Raw genomic sequence first — 12,147 nt, 5'->3', positions numbered from 1 at the left:
AACAATGAAATTTCTACCGCTCTCGCAACCTGGTTTTCTTGGAAAGGAATGACAAAAGTTGCCGTCCCATGTTCGCGGCGCCAAATGTAACGAGTGCACTCACGGTCCCCGAAATGACGTGTCAATCACACCCCGGCACGGGGCCAAACGTCGTTATGCGTATGGGAAACCGGTCGTGACTCACGGTCCAGTTATCAAGTTCGGTACTGAGACGGTCGTTTATTGTCGTACTACTGCGAGGCGGAGATAAATACCTTGAAAAGTTACACTGTTTTGTTTACCTTTGATATGTAGATTCGAACAATCATAAAACACTAATAGCATAATATCTGGTACCTGAAAAACGTCAAATAACAACACTGACGAACGGTAAAAAAGTGAATATATATTGTAACAACAAAAAAATATTGCAATCAACAACTGTTTACAAAGCCTCCTCACTCTCACAACATTCACTCTTCTCTCTTTCACACACATGAGGTATTTTTACATGTGAAGTATGGATACAAATCATGGATCTCATTAACATATCATTCCTTTTAATTTTTTAAACCTTTATTTGAATTTAGGGCATTTGTCTGCCAGCTCCTGTGCTCTTTTAAATTAACTTGAGTGCCAGCCCTCGGAAAGCGGTTAACTAAGACAATTGGGTCGGCGTGGTTAAATCTTTCGTTCGAATGAACGTATGCATCGAGTCGTAAGCATGACATTATACAAGTTTCTCGGACGGGAGTATTACACACAAGCCTCTTTCGTCCAATGAGAACAACTACTCAATTACATAGTGATGCAAAACTTAATTGGCTCCAGCTGCCAGAAATACACAAATCAATCGTCGGCGCGAGCAAAAATTACATCAAAAACCACTATGCAACACATAATACTACTTCATGCGCACGACCTTGCAATAAAATTTACGCCTTCCACAATTAAACAGGACTCATCAGTCAAGTATTGACAAATTAAATGGCGCGACGGGGCGGTCGGTTACACAAGAAATGGAGCACACTTTGACAATTTATACTAAATATTAAAGAAATGAAATGGAGCTTCTAACCCTTAATGCAGACAATTAAATTAGAACATCTGAACATGAAATTACCCTTTTTTATAACAATACCAAAAATTATCAGACGCGGGGGTTAGGTTCGGGGTTTCCTGAGTAACTTTGCGAATAAGTGAGACTTCGGCGTTAACTGTACGGTGTTGATACGAACAATGCACGTTTACATTGACATAGACCCCCTGAAGTATACTCTACCGGACTCTGCTACCTGGCGTGGTCATTCATCTCTCCTGGACGCGGGACTTGCACACGGTTCCTTTGTGGCGAAATTGTTTTCCGAGGTCGATCGCGACGAAGAATAATTGCGACGATCTGGTGTACTTGCACCTCCTTAGTACTTCAGGCGTTCCTCTTGTCACTAGCGTTGGATGTACGTGGCCACGCGCCGGTCAGGAATCTCTCCAGTGTCGGGCATCAATTGGACGTCGATCTGCAATCATCTCTCTCTGGTGACATGCCTCGTTTGGGCGTCGTTCTGGAATCGTCCTTCCCTCTCTCTCTCTGGTAACGAGCTTCGGTTGGGACGTCGATCTGAAAGCGTCCTTCGGGCTTTGGGCAGTGTTTGGTTTTGCGTCGTCTGACTGGCTTCGGCGTCGTTGCAGGCGTCAGGGGAGTCGACGGACTCCCTTCTCGATCTTCTTTAGCCCTCCATTATTATGTAGTCCACGCTTGGCAAAAACAAATCACCGCGTAATCTTCACCAAAATAAGGCGCGCACTGGTAACTCTCTATCTGCGATTCGCTCACGGTACGTAAGGAAACAAAGTTCACGGACACAAAACAATGATCACGCGAGAGTGTAGCGCGGAGATGCTCTCTATGAAATCCGGGTAAAAACTGTGTCTGGAATGGGGTACCCTTGTTTATATGTCCCTTTCGAATTTGTCCGTTGGGAATGACGCTAAGGTGGCTTCGCTTCTCTTTCTGAGGGGGTGGAAATGACCTCTGTCCATTGTCTTGAAACGCGCGGTCAGCAGCGCGTCTTCGATCCTTGCAGGCTTGGGCTCCAGCTGGTTTTCCTAGTCATCCGTGAACATGGGTTCGAACGCCTGCTGCGACTCAAGCCCGGTAGCGGTGAAAATAATCTTCCCTTATCTCCGTGTTGGTGCAAATATGTCATGTTCTAAGCGGCGGCTGTCACTCAAGAAAAACCCTTCTCCCAACTCCCGACGTCTGGCTCGGATACAAGTTTATCCACAAAATAAGATCAAACCTCACACTTTCATGTTTGTGCATAAAATGAATCAATAAACAAAAAATAATTTATATCGAACTGCGTTTCACATGTCACTAGATACCGTGACAAAAGATCGTTGCTTGCGTATTCCAGCTATTGCAAAGCAACCAACATTATTAAATTACGAGTAAGAAGACGACGACCTGATTTGTGGAAAAGCAAGTCATAGATTCTTCATCAGGACAATGCTCCTGTCCACACGGCAATGTCAGTCAAGGCTTTTTTTGGCCAAGCATGGGATCCCAGTGTTAGAACATCCACCCTGTTCGCCGGATATCACTCCATGCGACCTTTTTTTATTCCCAAAGATCAAATCAGCACTGAAAGGAACCAGTTTTTCAACCGTATAATCTGTGACAACAAAAGTGACAGAGGTCATGAACATGGTTTCAGAAAATGATTTCCAGCATTGCTTCCAGCAATGGAAGATTTGTATGAAGCGGTGTATCGATAGTGCAGGGGAGTACTTTGAAAGGGATAATGTTCGTATTGTACAAAATAACCAATAAAAGATTCTGTAGCAACAGTCCGGTTTTTTGTAGCCACGCCTCGTTCGTAACAACAAACTTGTTGGCAGCCTGGTAGATTTTCGAGAATATATTCCTATGTATCAAGGTGACACATCAGTGGGTTCATCCCTATCACCAATACTTAGCAACATATAAGAGAAACACTCCAAACAGACAGTCTTCAACCAAATCACCAAAATGTGAAATATGTGAGTTAGGTATGTAGATGATACATTCGTGATATGGCCAGATGGAGATGACACACTACCAGAATTCCTCCAACGCCACGGAGTAGTTGATTAGAGCAACGGATATGCAGTAAAAACCACAGGTCTGTTATAGGTTTCGCAGGTGCTTTCTCAAAACTTAATGTTAGAATAAGTATAGTTTAAAGCATTAGCCAATGGATAATGTCCAATTAATATTGCATGCTAAGTAGTGAAATATAGTAAATTAGAAAATAATCCCCATGAAAAATAATATTGCACATAAAGTAGATTTTATGTTACCACTACACTCAACCCTCACTTATTTTGGCCTGTGCGAGGGCCATATAAAAAGTTAAACCAATGACGATGCCAGAGGATGAGCATGAGGTGGGGGCTGAGGAATTTCGGAACTTTTCACACTGTACAGTAGGCACGAGCTACTTTTATTTTCCCCTAATTTTTACTAGTCCTTTGGGGTCACTATTTCTGTTCAGTAGCCGCCAGGCCCTTTGTCCAACTTAAGTCCAGGGGTGGCTGAAGATACAATTTTCACCTGGGTGATATGGGTATTTGGTGCCCCACCAAATTAAACCCTGCCCACCTTTTTACTACCCTTGTCCTCCAACTTACCACCTTCCTTCAATAAACAAAGATGACCATATCATATATTTGTGGTTTTAATAACTAAAAATAATAGCCATATTTTAAGAATACTTTGTGTTACTGTTAAAGAATACTTTTGTTGTAGGTATGTGTATATTTAATACCAACATAATCACATAAAAATAACAATAATCCTTTAGGCCTCCCGGATGGTGCAGTGGTAGCATCGTCGCCTTGTAATCAAGGGGTCTTGGGTTCGATTCCCAGTAGAGGCACATAGTGGTTCGGATCCCACTTTGAACTGTTGGCCCAGTCCCAATTAGCCTTACTATGCATAAAGTGCACTTAAAACACCAACTCAATCAATCAATCAACAATAATCCTTTAGCTTAAATTTTTACATGATTTTGCAATATACGAGGGTCATCCAGAAAATAAAGATCGTTTGGTTATACAACATGAAAAACACAATATTTATTGGAAAAGCAATTCTGTTACATACCTGAAGCTTCCTTCACTTCTCTACATAATCACCTACATTTAAACCTTTGTCGTATCTGGGCACAAGCTGCAGAATTCCCATGTTATACTCTTCTGCCGCCAGTTCATTAGGCCAGGTGGTCACTGCATTCTCCAACTCTTCATCACTTCCACTGCCGCAGAACCCATTGTGCACAAATTTTGATGTAGCCGAGATGTTGCGACAATTTCACCAAGCAAAGAACGAGAAATGTCTGGAAACACAATGTGCAATTCGTTGAGAGTTACGCCTGTCATGCAAGATTCTGTTGTACACTGCAGTCTTCAGGTCTTCTGTGATGTGATGGGCGTCCAGTTTAATCGTACACATTTGTTCATCCATTGTTGAACATTTCACACCATTTTCTCACATTTCTTTCATTCATTACATTATCACCATACATTGCTTTCAGTTGCCGGTAAATTTCTGCCGGTTTCACCTTTTGAGCATTCAGAAATCGAATAACACTCCTTACCTCACAGTCGGCGGGATTTTCGATCATGCAGTTCATTTTGACCACTCCAACTGCACAAGGACGACTTCTTGCAACCTCCACTCACAGCGTTATGAGCACAGCTGTTATGGAAACCAGTTGACCCTGAGCTGAGGAGTGAGCTGCATGGCAGAAATGCACGAGCGGTCTTTTGTTTGAATGCAGTGACCACCTGGCTTAATGAACTGGTGGCAGAAGAGTATAACATGGGAATTCTGAAGCTTTTGCCCAGATACGACAAAGGTTTAAATGTAGGAGGTGATTATGTAGAGAAGTAAAGGAAGCTTCAGGTATGTAACAGAATTGGGTTTTTTTTTCAATAAATAATGTGTTTTTCATTTTGTATATCCAAATGGTCTTTATTTTCTGGATGACCCTCGTACTTAACATGTTCCCACTGTAATAGGCCCAGTTCCAATTAGCTTTTCTGTGGACAAAGTGGACTTAAAAATTAACTGAAAGAAATAGGCATGCTTATGTAATTAGAAACAAAGTTTTGATGTTAATCGAAGGGGGATATCCCTGTCTGGTGCCCCAGTCTGTCGCTCAGCCCTTAAGCCACCCCTTTGTAAGTCCATTTGTAAGCAACAAGGGAACAGAAAAGAAAGTATATTCACCACTGCTATATCTACGACCTCTTGTGAGAATAGGGAGGGAAAAGACACCAGATTTGTGTTTTCGGAAAGGTGCCGAGACAAGAGGGTGCACTGAGATTTTGCTCGGTGTCCTTGTGGGCCAGTCCGGCCCTGGTGATAAGGTGAGACTTGTATGTCTGTTTAATAGAATTGTCCTTTATATAGAAGATAATATATTGTGTAGGTACCTTAGGGCAGTGATTCTTAAGCTTTCACGTACTGCAGAGCCTCTTTAAATAATCTTTGTTGTAGACATAACTGAATATTTGAAGCTCTAGAGTGCACAGATTGTTTATTACAAGTTGCTTATCTAGTTTTAATACAATGATTACATTTCTCATATTTTAATGATAATATATTTAATAGCATTAGCCATTTTATATTGGAACGTATTAACAACAGAAAATATCAACCAAAAATAATAGCATTAAGTAACAGAAATAATAACATGAAGTAAACTTACATGTGGTTAAGAGACTTACACACTTTTAGTAAACAGTCTTCTAAAACATGCCAAATTATCAAAAATGTATATTTGGCTTGTCAGATTATTATATTGGCTGGGCAGTCTGTGGAACAGAGAACGCTGGATGAGGCACAATCTTGGCTTCTGAGAAGCTGAAATAAATAGTGCACACAAATTATTGGTCGATTTTGTAAGACCATATTTTCACCAATACTGAAGAGACATACATGGAACTACCACCATTTGAAAGAGGATATATATATATCCCTCTCCCTCCCTCCCTCCCTCCCTCCCTGCAGTGTAACTTACATGTGGCAGGCAGTTCTTCCATTCTTGCCAAACCTCTCAAGAATGTATTGAGTGAAATTTTTGGTGGTAATGGAGGAATGTGAAGATTGTCTTTGCTGAAACTCCGCCAGAAGAAATTGCACACTGTGAGGTCTGATGATCAGGATGAACATGTCCAGATGTCTGCGACTGCTGCATGACCTGGCAGGTGTTTATTTAGGTACTCTCAGACGTCCACATGCCAATGTGGTGGGCCATCGTCCTGCTGGTAAATGAATTCCTGTCCTAAACCGTTCCCACTGGATTAATCATGCAATGGCCACAGACATCATCATCTGCATATGGCCACCCTGGTCAGCGGACCTCACAATGTGGGGTTTCTTCCTCCACTTCCACAGACACTGCCAGAATTCTGAAAATGTATCGACACTCCTATTCGAAACTTCACACAAGACATGCTTGAGAAGGTTTGAGGAGAATGGGAGTACTGCCAGGACATCTGGCCTCGTTTTCGCCTTGTAATCAAGGGGTCCTGGGTTCGACACCTGGCAGAGGCACAATTGGTTTGGATCCCACTTTAAACTGTAGGTCCAGTTCCGATTAACCATAATGTGCATAAAGTGGACTTTAAACACCAACTCCACTCAACTCAAAATCTGGCCTGCCACACATTGTGTGCACATCAAATGCATTTAAGGTATCTGAAACTGCAAACATTCCTCTTTCAAATGTGTATTCCTGTTCGGTATTTGATGAAAATATGGTCTTCAAAATTGACCAATAATTTGTATACATGCTGTATGATTTTTTGTCTTTTATGTATTGTTTATCCTGTTGTTAAGCAAAATTTCGGCACATGAGGAGATATATATAGGAACTGTGTCTATAATGTTGTCTGACAAATATATAGTATATTTTATATTGAGAATTTTGTATTATGAACAAGTTCTGATATTAATAAAAACAATAAAAATATTGTCATGTTTTATCTCTTGAACTGTGGAACATGTGAATTTTTAATGTGTTTATGTAATAATTGATGTTGTAATGTCCTTGAAACTTCCCAGCAAGTATAAAGGTTTGTTAACAATTCTTCAACCTTTCACAGACCTCCCAGGAGGTCAAGGCAGACCCTATGGGCCACATGTTAAGAACTGCAGCCTTAGGGAATGTGTATTTGCTTTCTACCCGAGTGGAATAGTAATTGTATGATGGTACTTTACTAATATTTTACTTCATTTTGTAGTAACAATGTAAATGGAAGTAAGTTGCAGCTGTAGCTTTCATGGTTCTGCAGAATGTATTCTCTGTTGTAGATATACATGAATAATTTGAAAGGAATTTTCTTTATGCACAGATGAAGTACATCACATAAGAATAATTGAATTTCGTAATTTGAGTATTTCAGTTAAGCAATAACGAAATTATCCTAACAAAACTAATATTATATCAGTATGACATGTACATCCTCTGTAGAATAAAAAAGAGTAAACAAACTGGAACTTGACACATTTTTTTTTCAACTTCACCTATATTTTGAGAGATATCTGTCCATGAACCGGTGTCTACAATTGAAATAACTACTGTATTTCTTCATATGTGCACTATATGCGCTATAAATTATGTCTAAGCAGTGCCATTGATTTCTACCTAAACCATTTTATAGGAAACTTTTTCCCTCTCCGTTGAATAGTTTTCAAGTTTTAAAAATAAGAAGTACTATATTACTTACATCACATTCAGCCTTCATTATGTCTGCACTTGTGATGTAGAGCTCGCATCTGATGATTATGCTACTTGGCATCAAAATGCTAAAAAATTTCACTGTTCACTGTGGAATTCAATTGTAGGAGAAATTTTAAGAAATTGCCGAGGAAAATGCTTTCGTCTAAAATGGGTCTTTGGTCACCAATTTTCAAAATAACAAACAATATTGTGTATGTAAAATTTCATGTTTCCATGTTGATAATTTTTCCCTGATTAATTTCGAAGGCTCATTGCCTTCATTCACTGAAGGTAACTGTACATTATAAAGTATGTATTTAAGCACCATCATTGATTTGTATTTTATACCTTTTTATAGTAATTGTTTTTCCTTTCGGTTGAATAGTTATTGGCTTTTAAAAATGTGAAGTTGCACCTTTAGTGTAGAGAAATTTTATTACCGTTATTAAACAATATTATTCTCTTTTAAAAAAAAATTAAATGATGGATTCAATGGCTGAGTGGTTATCACATCGTGCTGCGAAGCCAGGGGTCCCAGGTTCGAATCCCACTCGGGCATGGTTGTTTGTAAATGTCCATTCATCACTCATCCCCATCTTCACAAATTAGCTAAAAGTGGCACAAAAAGCGAAGTAAAATAAAGCAAATCAATCAATCAATAAAAAAAATTAAAGTATTTTCAAGCTGATGAAAGTTCCCAGCAACAACAACAGGTATATTTCCTATGTAGTCATCCCACTGGAATTCTTGTAATAGAGTGATTTCAGTGAGTCCGGACACCCACTATATACACTCCTGTTTAATACCCTTTAATACAAGAAAATAGTAAGATGAAATGAGGTTTTTCTTTCTTCGACTGAACTTTCATCAAGGCTTTCCCCCAAACCCACCCCTAATCAGGGGGTCTGCGCGGAACTATGCCTCACGGTGCTTCCTACTAGGGGTGTAGTGTTTCTGCAGTTTGCATTTCCAAACAGGGATGGCAACTCTTCATGGAAAATCATAAAACTGTGTTATGTTGGTCTTAACCACTGTAATAAAAATGTTTTATGGCTCAAAAGATATTACAGCATTATTGTATTTACTTCAATATGACTGATATTTGTAACATTTCTCCCGTACATAGGAACAGAGGGAGACTGGAGATTCCACTGATTTGTAGAGCTCATTTGAGTATTGTGAATTATCCCCCACTGCAGTATCAATAAAATATACCTTCTCAGAATATGTTTTGAGAGGTGGTTCCCTTTTATGGGGTTAAATGAAATGCAATGTTTCTTAAACTACTTTGATTCCAAAAAGAAGAAAGATATTTGACTTATGAGTCATTCCATGCCAAATCAACACAGATATGTGCAATTTCCAACCTGACCATCTCCGATTTTCATGAAATTTGGGGAGTTGAAACTATGCATGGAACTTAGTAACTATGAAAATTTTTAGTTTCGTTTGTCTTGTAATTGTTAAATTATTCAAGGTCGAAGTTTGCATAAATTGCTCTTTTTGAGCCCGCTTACTTATACTAAACGTGCTGTTACTCCGCCCCTATTTTGCCTAAGAAGCTCAAATAAAGCTTATTGTACAGGGAATTGAGCAAGGTTTCCAGTGATATATAACAAGCCTACCTTTGGATAAAAATATAATTTTGTCACATGACCTTAACCTTTGACCTTGAATATCTCAAAACATTTCATCACCAAAAATCGTGAAAAAAATATATTTGGTCCCACACGACATACTCTAAAACATATCAAAAAATCATTCTGGGACTGCAATGGGATCAAAAGATAAAAATATGTTTAACTATGTGACTGATAAAAGCCTCATTACGTGAACTATGACGAGTCAAATGTCCTTTAACACCCCCTACAAAATGTAAAGGATTTATCCTGGTCATCAAAGATATAGGTTAGGCAAAGGGAGATTCCTAGCTGTGTGTGCCAAGCGCAGGTCTGGCATATTGTTGACTGCCATATTGAATTCAATGCAAGAATTTTAAAGGAAAGGGGGTGATGTAATATATCAAAACAGGCTAGAATTTCACGAGAAATAAAGCGGCGAAGGTTTTTCCCAACATATATTTAACCAGCAAAATGTTATTACTGCATGCTTGTAACCATTTTCTCCTTTTCGAGGTGTTAAAAACAAAAACTTTCATTTCACAGTATCCCATGATGTTTACTCTTTACAATCTTGCTTTGCTCCTTCAGCACCCTCTTTACCTCAGCACATGCCCCCTGCCTCCTCCTGTTCTAGCTTCAGTTAGAAAATATGCATATATATAATTTTAATAGTTCTATGTTGCGAGTGAGTTACAAATTCTGTTGTTGTTTTCAAATCTCTATTTAAACAATGATTCACAAACTGAAATAAAGAAATGAAACTATATATTTAGAGCATGGTTATGAAGACTTTAAAATATAGTGGGAAGTTGATAGATGCTTGGTATTGCTTTTGAACGAAATCGGTCAAGGAATTTCATATTGAAGTCTTATACCCTTACAAAACTTTGGAAAATACTCTTCACGCTGTTCAGAGTTTATCTTTCAAATACTGGATGAGAAACTCTAGAGAATTAGGAGTCATGTGTATCTTTGCCTTAAAAGATAAAGAAAAAACATGTGCAAATAAACGTATGGCAAGTTAGCTGCAAAGGGAAGGCAAGGAATTTTCACTTCTAAATTGAGGTAATGTTTTATTTTCAATTATTTAAAAATTAAATAGCATTTATTTCACTATCCAGCACAAGAAACACAATGAACCAAACAAAATTTTTATCTCCACATTTTCCAGCAGGCAGTGAGTGGCAAGCGCCATCATGCCCCCACTGGTGCGCCTATGATCAGATATAAATTTGGGACTTAATGTAAATTAAATTTATTTTTATGCTTAATTCCTTATACTTTCTTTGCTTCTTCTTAAAAGTTGCAAAAAATTAAATATGTCATTATGTCAGGGAACCGACTACATAAAAAGAGGAAGACAATTTTTATTAAATCTATATCTTTACAAACTGAGAATAACTTTAATTTAATAGGATGCCAGTAATTTCACAGGACACCACGAAGTTAACGCTTTTCTATATTTATATGTCTTGCTTGTTCGACACCCCATTTGTCTTTAGCTCCCAGGCAACCACCTCGTGCGAAACCCCCCCTTTTTTTACAACTCTCTTTCTAATATATAATTGCTTTTACAAAGGTAAGAACTCTTAGAGCCACAAAAATGGTCACATATATCAACTATAGACGTGAATGAATCACTTCTGTTTTTCATGAAATACTTGCCGTTTTACATCAAATACTCTGTCAGTAAATTTTATATTGGTACTTTATGAATATCCGTTGGGAGAAATTATACCTACATATAGTGTCACTGCTTCTCTACTCATCCCTTTCGGTTTCTTTCTGTCTGATTTCATTCTCTTTTTCAAAATTCCATATCTTCTGCAACCACTTTTGCAGTAAAGTTTCAGACATTGTTACACTAAACTACACTGAGATTCTGACCTAAGGCCTAAAGCATTTGACTGTTCTCTTCCCTACCACTCCAAAATCATCCATCTCGCCCAAGTTACAGAAAATAGTGTGGCTAACCATAGTAACACAATTCACTACAAGAAGTCATACCTGTATCTTTGAATATCTTCCCTTACTTTTATCGTACATTTTTCACGTGAAAGAATCGAAAGGACAATGCAACAAAATGTAAATTTCATTGACTCAGGGGTTCAATTTACAAATCTGTAACGTATTTAAGAAATATTTATTTAGGTATTCAAACTCTCAACTGTCAACACTGTGTGCGGTATGTGCTTCCTGGAAAGAGGGTGAGAGGTCAGTTTGACATTTTTCAGATGGCAGTGTTCCTTCCAAAGCCTTGTCAAGGAAGCTGGTGTTTCCAGGAAATGACCATGCTGAACATTCCACCCTCCTTCTTTGACACTTTGGTTGTAATTGATCGAAAGGCCCATTGGACTATGCTTCTTGTAGAGCCAGAAATGGTTCATTTATGTTGAAGTATTGTTATTCTATTGTTGATATAAAAATCCACACTTACACCCCCCCCTGTAGGAGATGTTCTACTTTTCTGCTTGGGGTGTGTTCGTCAAAAGTTGGGAGGGTGTAAAGGGGGTGTGGATAAATCACTGGTGCTAGCTTTCCGTTATTTCGAAAATGTGAAGAATTTAAAAAAATGTGAGTTTAACATGGTCTATTCCAATAAACATAAATTATTACGGATTCATCCAAACTATTTTGGGGTATTATGATGAACGACTGGGGCAGGTAATGAATGTATCTGCGGTCTTGGGATGATGGGCGCCAATATATAGGGAGGAGGGTAGATCAAGTATAGTGTTCAGTAAAGCTCAGGCAGGGGGCCAAAAAAAACAGGG

Source organism: Lepisma saccharinum, chromosome 21 (genome assembly GCF_977018435.1).
Source record: "Lepisma saccharinum chromosome 21, izLepSacc3.1, whole genome shotgun sequence".
NCBI classification, from domain to species: Eukaryota; Metazoa; Arthropoda; class Insecta; order Zygentoma; family Lepismatidae; genus Lepisma; species Lepisma saccharinum.
Note: the sequence above shows the minus strand (reverse complement) of the source record.